Below are 20856 nucleotides of genomic sequence, written 5' to 3' on the forward strand. Positions count from 1 at the left end.
AAACATAACAATGCATTACTATTAGTCTTTTCCACTTTAATACATTCTTATTCGCTCAATTGATTGAGATGGCCCCATCACACAACCTGTCTTTCACAATGAGGTTGATTGTGTGTGCCATATATTAGATTTGTAAATGTCTCATGTTGCCCAATAATATGTTGTTTAACCTACATTTTCCCAATGTTGCAGCATTATTTGTTGAAGCATTATTCCTTGTAATGGTCAAGATGTGGTCAATCCCCATTCTTTTGAACACTGAATCTGGACCTATCGATATCTCCTTTGTGGCTAGTGATATCTTTAAACTAAATAATCCTCTAATTGTGCAACACCCAGTTGCCATCAATAAAGTGAGCTAGCTATAACACTCATATAGTTGATATTTTGTATATGATGTCCATGTGTCTGTACTATTTGCACAAAAGGATATCAACTTCGCCTTTTCCTTTAAATATCTGTTCCCATTGTTCCTCATGGCGGTGGTCCTACTAGGTGCCTTAAAATTCAAATTAAAGGTTTACAAAAGCCTTATAGAACCCACATGTTCCATAAATGAAAACGCGAGCTCATCCATTATCACCATCTCAGTTATAGCTCTATTACATACTTGAGTACGGTATTTCCAACTTTTGACTTCACAACTACCACCCTCAACATCACCGTTCTTCTTGATGAATATATTGCTTTGATTTTAAAAGTAATTAAGGTGTTTTTCATGCCTAGTTATGATCAGCACATCGGCATCGGGTCAACATGCCAAGAGATGTAAAAAACACATAAAGTACTTGAAAATCAAAGCACATATTCATCAAGAAGAACGATGATGTTGAGGGTGGTAATTGTGAAGTCAAAAGTTGGAAATTTGTGTTGACGCATGTAATAGAGCTATAATTGAGATGGTGATATTGGATGAGCTCGCGCTTTCATTTGTGGAGAATGTGGGTGTTAGAACGCTTTTATAAACCTTACCTCCGAACATTAAGGCACCCAGTACGGGCATTGTTGCTGAAACTTCTAGAAATAGATATTTAGAGGAAAATTTGAAACTGAAGTCTTTTTTTACAAATAGTAAAACGAGGGTGCGTCTAACTACCTACGAATGGACACCAATACAAAATATTAGCTGTATGAGTGGTACCACTTAGTTTATCGATCACAGTTAGGTGTTGCACAAGACAATTATTAACTTTAAGGATATCACTAACCTCAAAGGAGAAGATATTGGTAAAGTCTTGATTCAGTGTTCAAAAAAATGATAAATTTACCATATACTATTACAACATATAATACTGCAACAGAGTTCGCAAAAATTAGGGTAGACAACGTATAAAGTAACATGAGATGTTTACCAGTCCGATATATGGCACGCATAATCAACCACAATGTGAAGAAATTTACGTGATGGGGCAATCTCAGTTGATCGGATAAGAAACATAATTCGATATATTAGACATTCTCCTAAAAGACTGGATGATGTGCTAAGGCGGAAAAAAATGATAGCTAGGCATTGCTATGTTAAGATATGCCTACTAGATGGAACTCTACATATGAGATGCTGGAATGAGCATAAATTCTTTTGAACCGAAGGTATAAAATGATTTGGGTGATGGCGTTTCGAAAGTTACAGATTGACATTATACGAGAAATTAGGCACATATATTACAATTGTTAAGTGTAAAATATTGGAAAGGACATAAATAGTAGATTTATGGCCGGTACGATGCAGGAAAAGATTTACAAATATTGAGGGACTAATAGCAAAGGTTTTAATAATATAATCTACTTTGCCACTATAATAGATACTTGGTTGAAAGTGCGTGTTTGATCATATATGAAATTCTGAGTTCAAAACAAGTGCCACAAAACGGCTAGGAATGTTAAATATTCTACACATGGATCAAGTGATACGTTTGCTTAATTAAATTAGTCGGTGGTTCTAGTTCGTATGAAACTAAAACAGAATTTTAGAAGTACCTTGAGGAGCCTGGTTATGATGGAATTAATATTCTACAAAGGTGGAAAGCTTTATCTTAAAAATATCTCATAGTAGCGAAATCATGAAATTATGAATATAAGCTTATTTATTTTACTAATAATTATTTTTTGTGTATTAAATTAACTTATTATCCATTGCTTTTTTTTGATATATTAGCTATCCTGATTTCTAGTGTTGCTTAAGAGTCCGCTTTTAGCACGGGAGAAAGTGTTGTGGAACCATATTCTTCGGCCCTAATAGTTGTAGAGGTATTAATATTCACGGTGGCCTATTGGATAGGTTTGTTAAGTAAGAAGATAAAAGTTACTAATATCCACGATGGATTGAATTGGTTTGTTAAGTAAGAGGATAAAAGATACTAATGTTCACGGTGGATTGAATTGGTTTGTTACGTACACTGTACACTGCCTTTTGAAGTTTGTCTATGTTCTATTTATTAATATTTGTTTTTTGTTATGTTTTTATTCTCAGCTCCAAAGACTGTAATTTGGTTTTAGTTAGAAGATATTTATGTTTTTAGGATTAATTATTACTTGATTTTGATGATTAACTATTACGACTATAAAACTTTGGTGATTACAGTTGGTGAAAACTATATATAAACTGTTAAGACACATAATTGCAACTGCATGTTTTTTAATAACAGATAATGGTGGTGATCAACAACATTATGTTACGGGTTACTTAATTTGTTTTTATTTTTAAAAATATGGTAATGCTGTTATATTTAAAATTTTAAATGTTGTTAATAATATTATGTTTAACATCAAGTTTCGGGATTGTTTTAATTTAGGTTTTTTTTGTTAATGGTGCTATAGGTTATGGGCTTTTCTAAGATATATAATTTTTTTTGTTTAATGGATTTCTATAAGTTCTATTTAGTTATGTAATTAAGTATAGAATTGTTTTGGTTTTATAAATTATTTGATATCAAATTGTCTATATATGCACGGGTGGTTTCATTTTCCGTTTCTAGTATTTATAACACCTCACATCGAACAGTCACAAAACTTCGGTCAAAATTCAAGAGAATCAATGAGAAAAGCCTTACGGACAACATTTGCATATAAATCACGCTACAAATCTATGAAAACCTATCAAAAGATTAGGATAACAGCCCTAATGTTTATGTTACAAGATCGATTATGCCCAAATGAATAGCCTACCGTGAAACACTCTTACCAAACATCTCTTGCCGTTCTATAAGTTTTCACTAAATATTTTTCAGATCAAGCATCTCTTTTAACCAATTAATAATCTCCATGTCCATTTTGACTCCCATTGATGTAAATGAAAACATCGAGTTATAACGACGAATGTTTTTAAGAAAGAATTTGCATCATTTGGACTTCCCTCTATTAATAGATGAGTCAATCTAGCATCATTCATTTAATATCATAGAAACATCCAAACGATTTACAATGAAGTGGCAGGTAAGTGGGCAACAAGCTGCGCCGCAACCCCTTTTTGAATAGCAAACCCAATCCTACTAAAAACAAAGTTTCGATTCTTATGGGCCGATACGTTACTATGCAAAACTTTCTGAACCCTATTCAAAAGGTCCACGGTATCCGGAGCTAAGAAACCAAAAGTGTCAAGGCAAAGGGGATAAACACGTATTGATTCTCCAAACAAGCTCTCTCGTGTTTAGCAACCTTGCCCGATGCCGCCTTCAGCGCTGCCTGATTGTCTCTAATCCCAACAAGAGGGGACACTCCTGTGAGGTCGACACAAGCGTGTTTTCCCCCTACCCACCCAAAAACAAAAATATCGGCCGACCGTAATGTAGATCTTCCTTCTTGAGGATCCGTAAGAAAGTTTACGGGGGCTTCATTTTTAGCCGAAATTCTGGCTCGTTTAAGAATATCACATAGAACATCCCTCACCAAATCATGCCTGTAGTTAAACCCAGACAACTCTTTGCAGTGAACCGCATGCTCACCAAAAGAATCCAAACAAACCTTACGGCATCATTTGATTTAAACCGTTGTTCCTACTAAGGATTTGAATTTGTTGGTGGTGATAACTCCACAGCACCACAACGACAGCATGAATTAAAGCTTACTTCTTGATTTTCTTCTTTGATCTCTGTTAGCCTCATCATCCCTAGTTTTGCATGACGTATTTCATATACACTGTATAGTTTTGATGATCAAAATAATCTATAGTTAATAAATAATAATATTTGTATATGGAGAATATGTAATTTTATGTACCTTTAGAAATTCCTATGCAACTTTTATTCTCATAGTTATGATGAACATATCTTCGTTTGAAATCCATTTTCATTCTTTTACTCATACGATTTTCGTTAGATGTAGAGTTAACTATGTTTGTATGAGTTGAATTTGATGACGATGCAACATTGGATATAGAAATACGATTTCCTCTTTTAGAATCCAAAATAAGCTTCCTTCTCATACTGTATACACTTGTAGTAAAAAAAAATAACTACATTTTCCTAATTTAGCATCCAACAACAATTTCCTTATAACGATTGGTTTTTGTGATAGTCTTAATTATTTGATTGCCTATAAGATTAATATAAAACATAAATATACTATAAAATAATTATTTTGTTATAATAATTTATGAAATTAAAGTATGAATAAAGTAACGTTAGAAGTTTTTTTATTCTTAATGTTGAGTCTTCTGTTATTATGTTCTACAATATAAAAAATGTAAGTGTCAATAACATAATTCAATATGATATAATATATGACACAAAAAATCATGTAGAAAAGTTTATGAAATTGTAAAACAAAACTCAATACCAATTTAAAAGTAACATAGTTAACAAAACACATAGATGAATATCATTTTTCTTTCTTTGATGTTAAAAATTTGTTTTTGCCATGATCTTGACCGACAGTTTTTGCAATACTTGTGCTCGGTTACCAACATCATATACATCTTGGATTTTTCGTTAGCCACATTCATTTTCTTGTTCTTGTTTGTAGCTGAAGTATTTGCATTCTTAAAACCATCAGCATATCATCAATTGTTGTAAACTTAAAACCATGAATGTATTGTTGAACATTGATCTTCAAAGCAAAATTTGACCTCCAATATCCTTTAATTCTTTAAGAATTATATCATTATCTTCATCATTCTGGACATAAATTAAAAACATTTATTTATTAATAACTTTTAAATACAAATTTTTAATTATTTTTTAAATTGAATATATATAATAATGTTTACCTCAACCAAATTTTTTTAAAGATCCGTAACAGTAAGTTTAAAAGATTGAAACAACATCTACTTCCCATAAAGTTAATGGCACAGTTCATGTTGAGTCTTGTACATCGTAAGGAACTCGATACTTGAATATTATTGATAAAAAAATTGTTGTGAACAATAATTATAAATATTTTAATAAAAATTTATTTACAAACCTAGCAACTACTTCAACAATAACGTCATTGCATTTTTTGCTTTCATTGGTATATTTTCCTCTAAACTGATTCATCACTGTTTCCCTCTCAATTTCTCCTTCATGACTATGTTTGTTACCTAACTTAAGCTGAGAAAACATATTTTACATCTAATATAGTACCAACTATTGCAGTTAACTTATGGTGTTTGGTTTCCACAAATGACCACTATTTTTTTTTGGCTAAAACATATTCAAATAAGTTAATAAATTAGTGTTAAACTATTTAAAAATTAAATTCATAAACACACACACACATATATATATATAAAAGATTTTAACTTACTGTTTCGATGTCTACAACTTCTGCAACATTGGTGAACTCTGTGTCGTTTACGAATTCCTCAAACAATGGATCACAAATAGTTATTAGAGATATAACAAAATTTTAAGATGACTCAGATGACTCAAGCAAACTAAGAATGAAATTTTCAATATCATATTATAACATGTATATATTTTTGGTTTCAAATACATATAAAATTATAAAAATAAAACATCAACTTAAACCTTTTTTGACCTCTCGATTTCAGCAATTTTTCATTAATGAATAATTTTGTAATACTAAGAGCATTAGAGACTCCAGGTTCCTTGAAAATAATAATGTATACAAATATATTAATTCAATTAAGATAGTTCTTAGAAAATTATACATATTAATATGTTACATAAATTCTAAATTATAGTTGTTTTGTTTAACTAACAATATGAAGGTTTGTATGTAGCAAATTGTAAAACAATAATAGCTGTAGTTTCTTGTGGATTTTTCTCAACATAAGACTGAATGCTCGTTGCATATGCATCCTATAAAGTCAACTGATTTTATTATTACTGAAATAAACATATATAAAGTTTGTTAAAAAATGATAAATTTTTATTAAATACATATTAAAACTACTTACTTGCTATCATATAACTTGATCTTCAATACCATTTGTCTTTGTGATATCGTCAAAATAAACATCATCTTTATTAATTCCAATAACATATGTTTTAAAGATTAAAAGATACAAAGTTATTAACATTAACATATTTTGATATTAATTACGAATATTTTGAACTATCAAACCTATGCACGTATCAACTGAGATTGATTCAATAAGTAGATCATTAATTAACCATCAATCTCAGTTGATACGTGCATATGTTTGATAGTTCAAAATATTCGTAATTAATATCAAAATATGTTAATGTTAATAATTTTATTTCTTTTAATCTTTAAAATATATGTTATTGGAATTAATAAAGATGATGTTATGTTGAAGATATCACAAAGACAAATGGTAAACCTGCTAAAAGGTTGAAGATCAAGCTATATAATAGCAAGTAGTTTTAATATGTATCTATTATAAAATGATCATTTGTTAACAAACTTTATGTATGTTTATTTCAGTGATAATAAAATCAGTATGACTTTATGGGATGCATATGCAACGAGCGTTCAATCTTATGTCGAGAAAAATCAACTAGAAACTACTGTTATTATTGTTTTACAATTTTCTACATACAAACCTTATGATGGATAGTTAAACAAAAAAACTATAGTTTAGAATCTATATAACATATTAATATGTATAATTTTCTACGAACTATTTTAACTTAATTAACATATCTATATATATTATTATTTTCAAGGAACCTGGAGTCTATAATACTCTTAGTATTACAAAGTTATTCATTAATGAAGAAATTGATGAAATCGTGGAGTTCAAAAAAGGTTTAAGTTGATGTTTTATTTATATAACTTTATGTGTATTTGAAAACAAATATATATATATATATATAAATATATATATATATATATATATATATATATCTTATAATCTGATATTGGAAATTTCATTCTTAGTTTGTGTGAGTCCTGAGTCATCTGAAAATTATTTTATATTGTTAGTGCACGAAAATTTGACACCGTGGATATGCTATGCTGGCATATAATCTGGATCAATTATCCTCAGAATATGTTGCAGATCCTGTCAGGATCAATGATCCTCAGTACTTATTATTTATTAACGATTTTCCTTTGTTATGTTGATATTTTTGGTAGGTACAACGACTAATGACCAAGTCCAACCTGTAATCTCGCAATCAGATTAATAAAACGCGCGGATAATGAAGGAAACAACTATAATGAAGGAATGACATGATTATAGGCTAAAAAATAGGGATATTTGTTATATTATTTTTGTATAAATTGAAGCTTGATCAGCTAGGACAAACACACTCTGCTCTCTACGAAATTAGCATTATACACACACTTAGACATCATTATAATCACTGATCAAAGCTTCCATCCTTGTAATCTTATTTTCTTGATTAATAAAGTGGTGATAGACGATTTGTCATCACCCGGGGTTTTTGTGCCGGCGATCCGAACCAGATCAAGGGCTTTTCCCCGTAACAAATCCGTGTGTTTGTGTTTGCAATCAATACATATTCGTTTTCATCATCAAAACACTATACCTCACCTAACGAATTTGGATACATTATCCTTGGTAGATTTTTGTCCAAAATAATTTGGCACCCACCATGGGGCAATTGGTGCTATAATCCAGATTATTGCCTATCAATTTTCAACCTTTCTTACCCATATTACTATCAATGGCCTCTCAACAAACCTTTGCTTTATCCATCATGCCTTCAACAGTTTTTCACCCACCAAGATCCTTACCACCGATGCCTCCTCCGCTAGCAGCAGCCCCAAGGACCACCGCGGCTGGAAGCAAAACACAAATTCTAGTCTTCCAGAGCTCAAAGACCACTGCTGCCACTTCGGTGGTTAACTCTAACAATGATGTTTCTGCTATGTTTTCATAGGTTAAAGCATACATGGAGCAGCAGAACAAAACCAACCGGAGGATCCTGCGTGAAATTGAAGATCTCAAGAAAAGAAAGAGGCTAGCGGAGGATCAGACTCCCTTGATGCCTAGGGTTCTGGATTTCCCTACTCCAAGATCTGTGGCTCAGCATGCTCAAGGATCCTCTATCCTTCAGCAAGGATCTTCTATCCTTCAACCAGGGTCCATGAGTCAGCAGACTCAAGGGTCTTCTTTCCCTCAACAAGGATCATTCATCCTTCAATAAGGATCCTCTGGGTTATATCCACAAGGATCCTTCAACTTCCAACCTCAAGGATCCTTCTGACAGAATCAAGGATCCTCAGGAGTTCAACATCTAAGGTCTTCAGAGGTCCATGAAGTAGATAGCATCCCCATGCAGACCATTGCTTCCAGTGGGCCAACTACCATGGCAGATGCTTCTTATTTTGGCTACACTTCTGGGATGCCAACGTTCAATCAACCGAGAGGTAACATGTATAATCATATATCCTTAGACACTAACCTGGGCTCTATGCAGGATACAGGTATCAACCAGGCTATGGCTAAAGAACTTCAGAAGCTTAAGGATATAATATCCAGCGTGCTAGGAGTGGTCCGTCCAATTCCTGAAATACCAGAAGGGAGCCATAAGCTGTCCAGATTTGCTCCACCTTTATGTGATGCGGAGATCCCGAAACGCTTTCAAGCCCCCCAACATGAAGGTGTATGATGGGACCACTGATCCAGAAGAGCACGTGGCTCAATATAGGGAGAGGATAGAGATCAATCAATTCCTGAAAGACTTAAGGAAGCATGTCTTTGCAAAGGCTTCAGATCTTCACTTAAATGGCTGCTAAGTCTTCCTCTCTATTCTGTTACTTCTTTTTCGCATTTAGTTAACTTGTTCAACAGCCAATTTTCTTATAGTAGGAAATTTGAGAAGTTAACTAGTGATTTGTCTAGAGTTATCCAACCTTATAATGACTCCCTTAGGGATTTTGTTACAAGGTTTGGCAGGGAGGCCCTAGAGATCCCTAGTCTTGATATGGCTACGGCTGTTGAAGCATTCAAGATGGGACTTCAAAGGAGCTCCCCATTTTATGACGATCTTGTGATGACTCCATGCAGGAATTTAGATAAAGTCAGAAACAGGGTTATCTAACCGGAAACAAAAAGATCCAAGAACGGTTAGGAGCTCCAACAAAACAAGAGTTATCTAACCAGAAACAAGGATCCTCATTCAGGAACAACGACTCAAAGCGGTGCTCCAAATTCAACAATCAAAATGTCCGTGCAGTTGAAGAAGGAGAAGATGATGAGGACTACCCAAGTATTTCCGAGTATTGCTTTTCTGTTGATACCCATGGTTTGATTTGTGCCATGAGGGATCTTGGAGAGAAAGCAAAGTGGCCTCAAAAAAATGAGAAAATAACATCCTTCAAAGACAAGTCCAAGTGGTGTGCATTCCATGAAGACTTTGGCCATCAGACAGAAGCTTGTATTGGTTTAAGGAGGGAAATTGGATACCTTCTGAGCAATGGCCATTTCAAAGAGCTATTGAGAAGAAAAAAAGCCTAGGATCCAGGATCCTAAAGATGTACCACAGAAAGCAACTCCGCCCCCACCAGACGCCCAAATAATTAACTTCATCTCCGGTGGCTCAGATATATGCGGTACTTCTTTCTCCTCGGTAAAAAGACACGCCAAAGAAACCAAGTTGGAGAACGGAGAACGACCAGTCATATCCACTACTTTCACGACTGACAAAAGAATCTTCTTTGATGAAGAAGATAAGAGAAACATCCAGGATCCTCACCACGACGGTTTGATTGTAACTTTATTTATTGCTAACCATTATGTGCGCATGATCCTAGTCGATGGTGGAAGCTCGGTCAACATCATCCAACATGATGTACTGCAGAATATGAACATCCCAGACTCGGAAATCATCCCGAGAACATCGGTGCTAGTGGGCTTCAGTGGTGAAACCAAGAAAACATTAGGGGACATCAAACTCCCAATATACATCGAAGGGTTAAACTCTTACCAAAAGTTTTGTGTTATTTACAATCTTTCTTGTTGCAACGTTATTCTTGGCAGACCTTGGATACATGGAATGAAGGTTGTAGCCTCTACTTACCATCAGTGCATCAAACTACCAACTACTTGGGGAGTAGTAAGGATAGATGGTGACCAAGTGAAAGCCAAGAATAATTATTTTTCATCCATGAAGCCGACAGCTAAACAAACGATAACATAGCAATTACAGCAACATCCTAGGGAAGTGCTAGAAGCTCGGGAGCGAGATGTAAAAGAAGTATCTTTAGATCCTGAAGATCCAGACATGAAGGTGTTCCTAGGATCCTATATCCTTAACGAGATCGAGGAGGATATAGTATCATTTCTAAAGCGACGAAAATCCACATTTGCCTTCAGACATTCAGACATGACAGGTATTTCTAAGGAGGTAATTACTCAAAATTTGGGCCTTAATTATTATATCAAACCCATCCATCAGAAGCGAAGGAAATTCGCTCATGAGAGGAACACGATCATATAAGAAGAAGTTGAAAAACTTCTTAAGGATGGTATGATCAGAGAGGTTAAGTATCCTCAATGGTTGGCTAATGTGGTTGTTGTTTCAAAAAAGAATGGAAACTGGAGGGTGTGTGTCGATTTCACCGATTTAAACAAGGCATGCCCCAATGATCCTTTCCCTTTACTGCATATAGACTCCATAGTGGATGCAACGGCGGGACATGAGATGCTTACCTTTATGGATGTTTCCTCTGGATTTCAACAAATGCAGATGGAACCATATGATCAAGAGGATACATCATTCATGACTCATACTGGCATATATTGTTATATTGCTATGCCGTTCGGACTAAGAAATGCAGGGGCAACATATCAAAGATTGGTCAATATGATATTCAAGGATCAGTTAGGCAAAACCATGGAAGTCTACTTAGATGACATGGTAGTGAAGTCGAAGAGGGCTGAGGATCACCTTAGAGATCTTGAAGAAGCATTCAATATCCTGGATCAATACAATATGAAGCTGAACCCGTCAAAATGCCATTTTGGTGTTAAGGCTGGGAAGTTTCTAGGATACATGGTGACCAAAAGGGGAATAGAAGCGAGCCCCGAGCAGATAGAAGCGATTATTAATTTAAAGTCTCTTGTGAATGCCAAAGATGTCCAAAGAGTGACGGGAAGAATAGCTGCTCTCAACAGATTCATTTCCAGATCCTCAGAGAGGTGCAAAGACTTCTATGATATCTTGAGGAAAAATAAAAAGTTTGAATGGACTCAAAGGCATGAAGATGCACTAAAGGCTCTTAAGGATTAACTATCCTCTGCACCTGCTTTGATGAAGCCAATAGACAGTGAGCCGCTGTCCCTGTACTTAGCTGTGTTAGGTAATGCAATCAGTGCTGTTCTGGCCAAGGAACACGAAGGACAACAACACCCGGTATATTATGTAAGTAAAAGCCTGTTAGATGCAGAGGTCAGGTATTCTCACCTTGAAAAATTAATTCTTTCTTTGATTATGACCTCAACCAAGTTGAGACACTATTTTGAAACACATATTATTATTTTAAGAACTAATTATCCTGTTAAGAATGTGCTTAGAAAACCAGAATTGTCAGGAAGGATGGCCAAATGGGCTATGAAATTCAGTATGAGCCCAGAACAGCCATTAAGTCACAAGCGCTTGCAGACTTTGTTGCTGATTTCAGTAGTGACATACAAGAGGAAGATGGTTTGGAGGTTCAACAACTGGAAGAAACCAAGGATCCTTGGATCCTCTTTACTGATGGAGCATCCAACGTAAGAGGAACAGGATTAGGTGTCCTACTGAAATCGCCACATGGGGACATAATACCCCAGTCCATTGCGTGTGCATTCCAAGCCACCAATAATGAAGCGGAATACGAAGCTCTAATCACAGGTTTGTAATTAGCTAAACATATGAGGATTAGGTATCTTCAAGTATATGTAGATTCGTTATTGATGGCTAACCACTTTAATGGCTCATATGCTATTAAAGGTGAAAAACTAATCAAATATTTAGATGTTGTGAAGGAACTATCAAAGTTCTTCGATTCTTTTAGTATTATACAGGTACCGAGAGAAGAGAATGTTGGGGCATATGTGTTAGCAAATTTAGCTTCATCATTGAAGATTCCAGAATATACGAGGATCCCAATCATCCATATATTCTCACCAGCAATAGGAGAACAAGAAGTTGGGGAGATAACAACTGACAAAGAGATTATGCCTTGGGATCCATTATCCTCAAGTAATCAAGGATCTTGGATCCTCCTGATCAAGAAGTTCATTCAAAATGGAGAGATTCCGGCCACAGAGAATCCTAAGTCCTTCAAACTTAAGGTATCACAATACATATTATTACATGATATTCTTTATAGGAAATATCTTGCAGGTCCATACTTGAGGTGTATCGAAGATCTTGAAATTCAAGAGGTGCTCAAAGACTTTCACGAAGGAGATTGTGGTAATCACACTGGAGGTAGAGCCCTATTCTCTAGAATTCTGAGAACAAGATACTACTGGCCAACTATGAAGAGAGATGCTATGGCGTATTCAAAGAAGTGTGACTCAAGTCAACGACACGACAACATTCTACACCAGCCAGCAGAGCCTATGTATCCTATATCCTCATCATGGCCTTTCATGAAGTGGGGCATGGATATTGTAGGTAAGCTACCTAAAGAACCAGGAGGAAAAGTGTTTATGCTTGCCATGACTGATTACTTCTCGAAGTGGATAGAAGCTGAAGCTTTTGTACAAGTCCGCGAGAAAGAAGTGATACCTTTCATTAAAAGAAACATTATTACTAGATTTGGTATCCCTTCAGAAATTATTTATGACAATGGTTCCCAATTTATCGGGAAAAGAAATACTAACTTTTGTGACAGTTGGGGCATTAAGATGATTACCTCTACACCAATTCATCCTCAAGCGGAATCAAGCGACAAGATTATCATCAACAACTTGAAGAAGAAACTAGGATCCAAGAAAAGCAAGTGGGCACAGGAACTTCCTTATGTTCTTTGGGCTGATAGAACAACACCAAAGAATGCAACAGGTTAAACACCCTTCTCATTGGTGTTTGGCTCAGAAGCTGTAATCCCTAAAGAGATGGTGGTTCCTACTGCCTTAACAAGCATCCGTGATCCTCACGCCAACAATGAAATCCTTCTCCAAGATCTGGATACTGTTGATGAGCTCAGAGACCTAGCTAAGATCAGAATGGTAGCATATCAACAAAGGGTAGTTGGGGCATACAACAAGAATATCAGAATTCGAAGATTTCAAGAATGAGATCTAGTTTTGAGGAAAGCCTTCCAAAACACAACTAATCCAACAGATGGAAAGCTAGCACCTAAGTGGGAAGGCCCCTACTTGATCGAGTAAGAAGCCGGAAAGGGGGCATATCACATGCTGACTATGGAAGGCAACAGGTTACCAAGAGCATGGAATGCTATTCATCTTAAGAAATACTTTTTCTAATCAGGATCAAGTATCCTCAGAAGGATCAAGGATCTCGAAAATGGTAATATATATCCGATCACTTATTCATTTCTGATTCTTATTAATTTAAGGATAATATATTTTTAACGTTTGTCTTTTTCCAAGTTTTAAATAACAATGTCTAAGAGGTTGGCCACCTCTCCCTCACACTTAAGGTACTTTACTATTTCCCTTGGCCTAGCCCACGATTAAGGTATGACCCCCAATGGTCATATCTTCCAAGGTTTAAAGGTTTTCACCTTTCTTATAAATTAGAGTTTCTACACTCTCGCATGGAGCGCACGCTATCCAACGTACAATCTGGGGCATCGGGACCAGTACACACTTAGTGGCTGACAATTTTGTTGTCTTCGGCTATATGGAGGATCCTACGATTTATAGTAGACGTACCATACCTAAGGTTTTGGCGTTTTCACGTCACTCAAGTTTGGGCTAAATCCCGGTTTGGGCGAGTCCCCAGTTAACATCCGTATCTTTAGGTCAGTCCCCAGTTTGGGCTTGTCCCCAGTCTTTGGGCTTGTCCCCAGTTTGGGCTTGTCCCCAGTTCACGGGCTTGTCACCAGTTTATTTTAAGGGCTTGTCCCCAATTTGTTGGGTTTAATCCTTGTTAATATCATAAGTTATTTGCATCAGGTATCCTAAATTCAATTACGAGGATCACAAAAGGATCAATACTTATGGGAGAAGGATATACAGCCGGAAGGGAAGTTCCCAAGGAAACTTCATTATGACAATTATATCCAGCTTGTCAAATCTCATCTGTTTTGCAGGAAGTTTGATTTCAAAGGCAAAATGACAGCTGTGATCTTATCACAACCGCCATTTTGGGGGCAATTGTTAGTGCACGGAAATTTAACACTATGGATTTGCTATCCTGGCATATAATCTGGATCAATTTGACACTGTGGACAAACACACTCTGCTCTCTACGAAATTAGCATTATACACACACTTAGACATCATTATAATCACTAATCAAAACTTCCATCCTCGTAATCTTATTTTCTTGATTAATAAAGTGGTGATAGACGATTTGTCGTCACCCTGGGTTTTTGTGCCGGCGATCCGAACCAGATCAAGGGCTTTTCCCCCGTAACAAATCCGTGTGTTTGTGTTTGCAATCAATACATATTCGTTTTCATCATCATATCACTGTACCTCACCTAACGAATTTGGATACATTATCCTTGGTAGATTTTTGTCCAAAACATATATCTCCAATAACTATTCGTGATCCATTATTTGAGGAACTCGTAAACGACACAGAGTTCACCAATGCTGTAGAAGTTGTAGACATCGAAACAGTAAGTTAAGATCTTATATATATATGTGTTTTGGATAAAAATCTACTAAGGATCAAGTATCCAAATTCGTAAAAGTGAGGTATGGTGCTAACACGATAATGACAAATGTGTAATCGTAATATTGGTGAACACAAAGGTTTGATCACGAAGGAAAAAACCCTTAATCACGATAATCTTACTATGGTCAAAATTTAACAAGGTAACTTTGGACGAATTGCTTCGGTCAAGGATTAACGAGTTAATCGTTTGTCAAATCTCTTCGGTCAAGAATCAACAAGGTAACCTTTGGTCGGTTAGTACGTGATTATCGTAATCTCCGGCATAAAAAACCCCCGGACGGTGAAAACTATCACCGTCGAGTATATTGATAATAAAAGGTAGTTACAAGCGTTTGTGGAGTTGATGATCGAGAATATAAGGTAAACTAGTGAGTAGAGAGAAGGTTTGCTTCTGCTCTAGGGTGTGTGATAGTACCTGTGTCCCCTAACTGATCACAATCTCCATTATTTATAAAAGATAATAACTCAAGAGAGTTATGATTAATAAAGACTATTAACTAATAATCCCTAAAAATCCGCCATGTTTCAATATAATCGTAACAACCACTTTGACCACGTGCTCCATAACTCAGGCTGCGAAATAGGTGGTAGACCATGTCTTCTAGCCGTTACACTTATTAAATATTAGCCTTCATATAAGATACAACCGTTAATAGCAGCAAATACCGAGGATCCATGATCCTGACATAGCTCTAGAACTCTTCAGAAGGATTGTTAATCCAGACACGTTAATATCTTCTTGACTGCAATTTAGTGGATAGACTGAGTCTTCTAACCGTTATACCTGCTAAATATAAGACCACACATGAGAACACCCGTTAGTAAATAATAAGTACTGTAGATCCTTGATCCTGACGGGATCTAGAACACACGCTAAGGATAACTGATCCAAAACATATGCCAGGATAACATATCCACAGTGTCAAATTTCCGTGCACTAACAATTTCCCCCAAAATGGCGGTTGTGATAAGATCATAGCTGTCATTTTGCCTTTGAATTCAAACTTCCTGCAAAAACATATGAGATTTGACAAGCTGGATATAATTGTCATATATCAATGGAGTTTCCTTGGGAACTTCCCTTACGGCTGTATATCCTTCTCCCTGCAAATCATGATCAACTAGTAACACCTGATTAACCCGTGTGGACGGTCCATTTTTTGAATGGTAAAATCCGGGTTAAGATTTTTGGATTTGTTTAGGTGACTTATGTTTAATAATAATCTAAAACTTTTGACTATTCGCTTGTTACTTGTTATTTTGAAATTTTGTTTGATATAGCTTAAGTCTCTTTGAAAGATTTAAGAAATTATATTCTTTAGTAAAAAGTTTTTAGGATAAAATATCCTTGCAAAAATAAACCAGGATCTTAAATCCTTATAAAAATAGACTGAGAATAATGAATCCTTATATCTATGAAGATATAAACAGAAATCAAATAAGTGTAAATCAATAAACAGAAATCATACCGTAAGGTCTGGTTAGACCTAAGTTACCATAAGTATTGATTCTTTTGCAATCTTTATAAAACTGAATTAAAGGATTTTTGAATCCATAAGTACTGATCCTTCGGTGATCCTCAGAATCTAATTTATGATACCTGATGCAAATAACTTATGATATTATCTGGGATTAGACCCAATAAACTGGGGACAAGCCCAAAAAATAAACTGGGGACAAGCCCGTGCAACTGGGGACAAGCCCGTGTAATCTGGGGACAAGCCCGTGAACTGGGGACAAGCCTAAAAACTGGGGACAAGCCCAAAACTGGGGACAAGCCTAAATACGGATGTTAACTGGGGACTCGCCCAAACTGGGATTTAGCCCAAACGTGAGATAACGTGAAAACGTTATAAACCTTAGCTAACATGAAAATGTTAGAAACCTTTGTCTTGAGATAACGTGAAAACGTTATAAACCGGTGGTACGGTACGTCTACCATAAATCGTAGGATCCTCTATATAGCCGAAAGCAACGAAATTGTCAGCCACTAAGCGTGTACTGGTCCCGCTGCCCCTGACTATACGTTGGATAACGTGCGCTCCAGGCGAGAGTGTAGAAACTCTAATTTATAAGAAAGGTGAAAACCTTAAACCTTGGAGGGTATGACCATCGGGGGTCATACCCAATCGTGGGCTAGGCAAAGAAAAACAACGATGTACCTTAAGCGTGAGGGAGAGGTGGCCAACCTCTAGACATTGAATCCTCTTATTGAAACCTGCATTATTACTTAAAAACTTGGAAAAGACAAACGTTAAAAATATATTATCCTTAAATTAATAAGAATCTGAAAAGGATAAGTGATCAGATAGATGTTACCGATTTTAGGATCCTATATCATTTAAGGATACTTGATCCTCTTAGGATACTTGATCCTGATCAGAAAAAGTACTTATTGAGAAGGATAGCATTCCATGCTCTTGGTAACCTGTTGCCCTCCATTGTGAGCAAATGATATGCCCCCTTTCCTGCCTCCGACTCGATCTGATAAGGTCCTTCCCATTTGGGTGCTAACTTTCCTTCAGCCGGATTGGTAGTATTTTGGAAGGCTTTCCTCAAAACCAAATCTCTTTCTTGGAATCTTCTTATTCTTATATTCTTGTTGTATGCCCTGGCTACCCTTTGTTGATAGGATGCCATTCTAATTTTGGCTAGGTCTCTAAGTTCTTCAATAGTATCCAAGTCTTCAAGGAGAATATCTTCATTGAGTTCAGGATCACGGATGCTCGTTCTGGCTGTAGGAACCACCATCTCTGTAGGGATTACTGCCTCTGAGCCAAATACCAATGAGAATGGTGTATGGTCTGTTGCATTCTTGGGTGTTGTCCTGTCGTCCCAAAGAACGTGTAACATCCCGAAATTTTTATATTGATAAATAAAAGAAAGTTATGTTTAGTGATTTCACGTTTTAGATATTTAATGTCGAGTAAGGAACGGGTCTTGGGCTTAGTTATTTTATGAACTCGGCCTGTCTCGACCCGTAGGAAGCCAACCCGAGCCTAACCAAACCCGTAGTATATAAACGAAAGTTCTTGACACTTCCACCATTTTCACCATCTTCCTTCACTTACACCCACCCAAACACTCTCATTCCTAGAGAGAGAAGCTAGAGAGAGAAAGTTCTCAAATCACAAATCCGAGTCCACAATCTTGTTCCTAATCGTTTTTGGTAAGTCCCTCTCGAAAATCATCCGTTTTCATAACCATTTTCGAGATCAAATCGAGCAAAAACTCCCATTTTCGTAACTTGAGTTTTCGGGTCAAAAACCGCCTTGTTTTGATGTCAAAATGCAAGCTTTTGTGTTTAAAAGTACAAGGAATCGATAGCCCTTTCAATCCCGAGCATTTCCATGTCAAAAACGTCGATTTTGGGTCAAAAATCTGGAAAAATCTGGAAAACCCGTGGGTTTCTCCGTCGCCAGCTTGAAGGAGTCGAATCAGACTCATTCGATCGAACCAGTCGATCGAATCAGTCCATTCGATCGAATGCGTAGATCGAACAAGTCCAGTCGACCGAATAGGGAAGCAACCGAATGGTCTCCAACTCATTCGATCGAATGAGTTTTGTATTCGATCGAATGAGTGTTGTATTCGATCGAACGTGTTCCTATTCGATCGAACGTGTTCCTGTTTGATCGAACGTGTTGTATTCGATCGAACGTGTTGTATTCGATCGAACGTGTTCCTATTCGATCGAACGTGTTCCTATTCGATCGAACGTGTTCCTATTCGATCGAATCAAGCCAGAACCAAGCTGTTTCCAAGTTCGCCTAAGGTTTAACCTCGCCTGAAGCGAAGTTCGTTTTTAAAATGAATTAAAAACCTAATGGAAAATGTGTTAAGGCAGTTATCGAAAACGAGTAGTAGTAGTTAATTGATATGTGTAAATATTATACAGTTAGCCGAGCCCAGTTAAAGAAAGGAATTACGATCAACGGCGAGCGTAACAGGATCCAGGTGAGTTTCTAGCCCCATTTCCTTGTTATGTTTTCGGGGCTGTGTGCATACTCGATGTGAAGTGTGAATACACTTACCTTAAGTGGTAAGTGTATGCTATAGATGTTATACGAGGTATATATTCTATAAAGCTTGTCGGTACGTGAACGATCTTCGGATATTGCACGTATCGCCAAGGATAGTAAATTCCAAGTGGTTGATAGTGTGTAGGAATGTTATGATGTGACTGGTTTATTACGTAAATACCGAACTGATATGAAGTGTGATGTAGACAAGTAGAGGTAGAGCGTGTTAGAAGTGGCAAGAGTCTAGTAAAGGTGTTAGTGGCATAACGTGAGCACGTGATAGGGAAAGCCTGTACGTGCCGTCGTTATTATGTGTGACTTGCTATTATGTAAATAATGTGCTGATAGGAAGTGGGTTATAGACAAGTAGAAGTATAGTGTGATAGAACTGGATAGGGGTCTAGTAATAGAGTTAGGGGCATAACGTGAGCACGTGGTAGAGTGAGTCTATGCGTGTCTTCGTTATTAAAGTGGCACAAGTGGCATAAGTGGCATAAGTGGCATAAAGTGGCACAAGTGGCATAAGTGGCATAAGTGGCATAAAGTGGCATAAGTGGCATAAATTGGCACAAGTGGCATAAAGTGGCATAAGTGGCATCAATGGTTAAGCTATAGGGGTAATTAAGTGGTTAAACAGTGGCATGTTAGACAGTGGACTATGTGTCTTCGGATACGTATATATATTGTATGAAGTGGTTGTATGATAAGTTGCTTAATTAACTAGAACTCACTCAGCGTAGCTGACTTTTAGTATGCACGCAGGTGAGCTGATTATAGAGTTAGCATGAGGATGACACACGGCATGGCTTGAACGGCTGGCATTTGAAGAAAGAAGTAAAGATGTTTTAAATATAAAGTTTTGTGTTATGGTATCAAAGAAAAGATTGAATGATTTGTAACAAATGATTGATGTTTTATATTCCGCGAAAAGTTTTAATAAACTCTGATTTGAAGAACTGTGTTTATGAGTAAATCCGACGCGAAAGTAGGGCTTCCGGTAACGGGGCCTTACAGAACGTAAGGTAGCTCTTCGGCCCACTTTCCCTTCTTGGATCCTAATTTCTTCTTCAGATTATTGATGATGATTTTGTTGCTAAACTCCGCTTGACCATTAGCTTGAGGATGTACTGGAGTAGAGGTTATCATCTTGATGCCCCAGCTGACACAAAAGTTAGTGGTTTTTTTCCCGATAAACTGGGAACCATTGTCACAAATAATTTCCGATGGAATACCAAATCTAGTAATAATATTTATTTTAATGAAAGATATCACCTCTTTTTCACGTGCTTGAACAAAAGCTTCTGCTTCTATCCATTTTGAAAAGTAGTCCGTCATTGCAAGCATGAACACTCTTCCTCCTAGTGCCTTAGGTAGTTTCCCTACAATATTCATACCCCATTTCATGAAAGGCCACGAAAAGGATATAGGATACATAGGTTCTGCTGGCTGGTGGAGGATGTTTGCATGTCTTTGACAAACATCACATTTCTTTGAATACTCCATTGCATCTCTCTTCATTGTTGGCCAGAAGTATCTTGTTCTCAGAATCCTTGAAAACAGGGCTCTACCTCTGGTGTGATTACCACAGTCACCTTCATGAAAATCATTGAGCACCTCTTGAATTTCAGGATCCTCGATGCACCTCAAGTATGGAC

This window comes from Bidens hawaiensis, unplaced genomic scaffold (genome assembly GCF_021521415.1).
Source record: "Bidens hawaiensis isolate Kalapana, Puna unplaced genomic scaffold, B.hawaiensis_p1.1 tig00015545_1, whole genome shotgun sequence".
Classification (NCBI taxonomy): Eukaryota; Viridiplantae; Streptophyta; class Magnoliopsida; order Asterales; family Asteraceae; genus Bidens; species Bidens hawaiensis.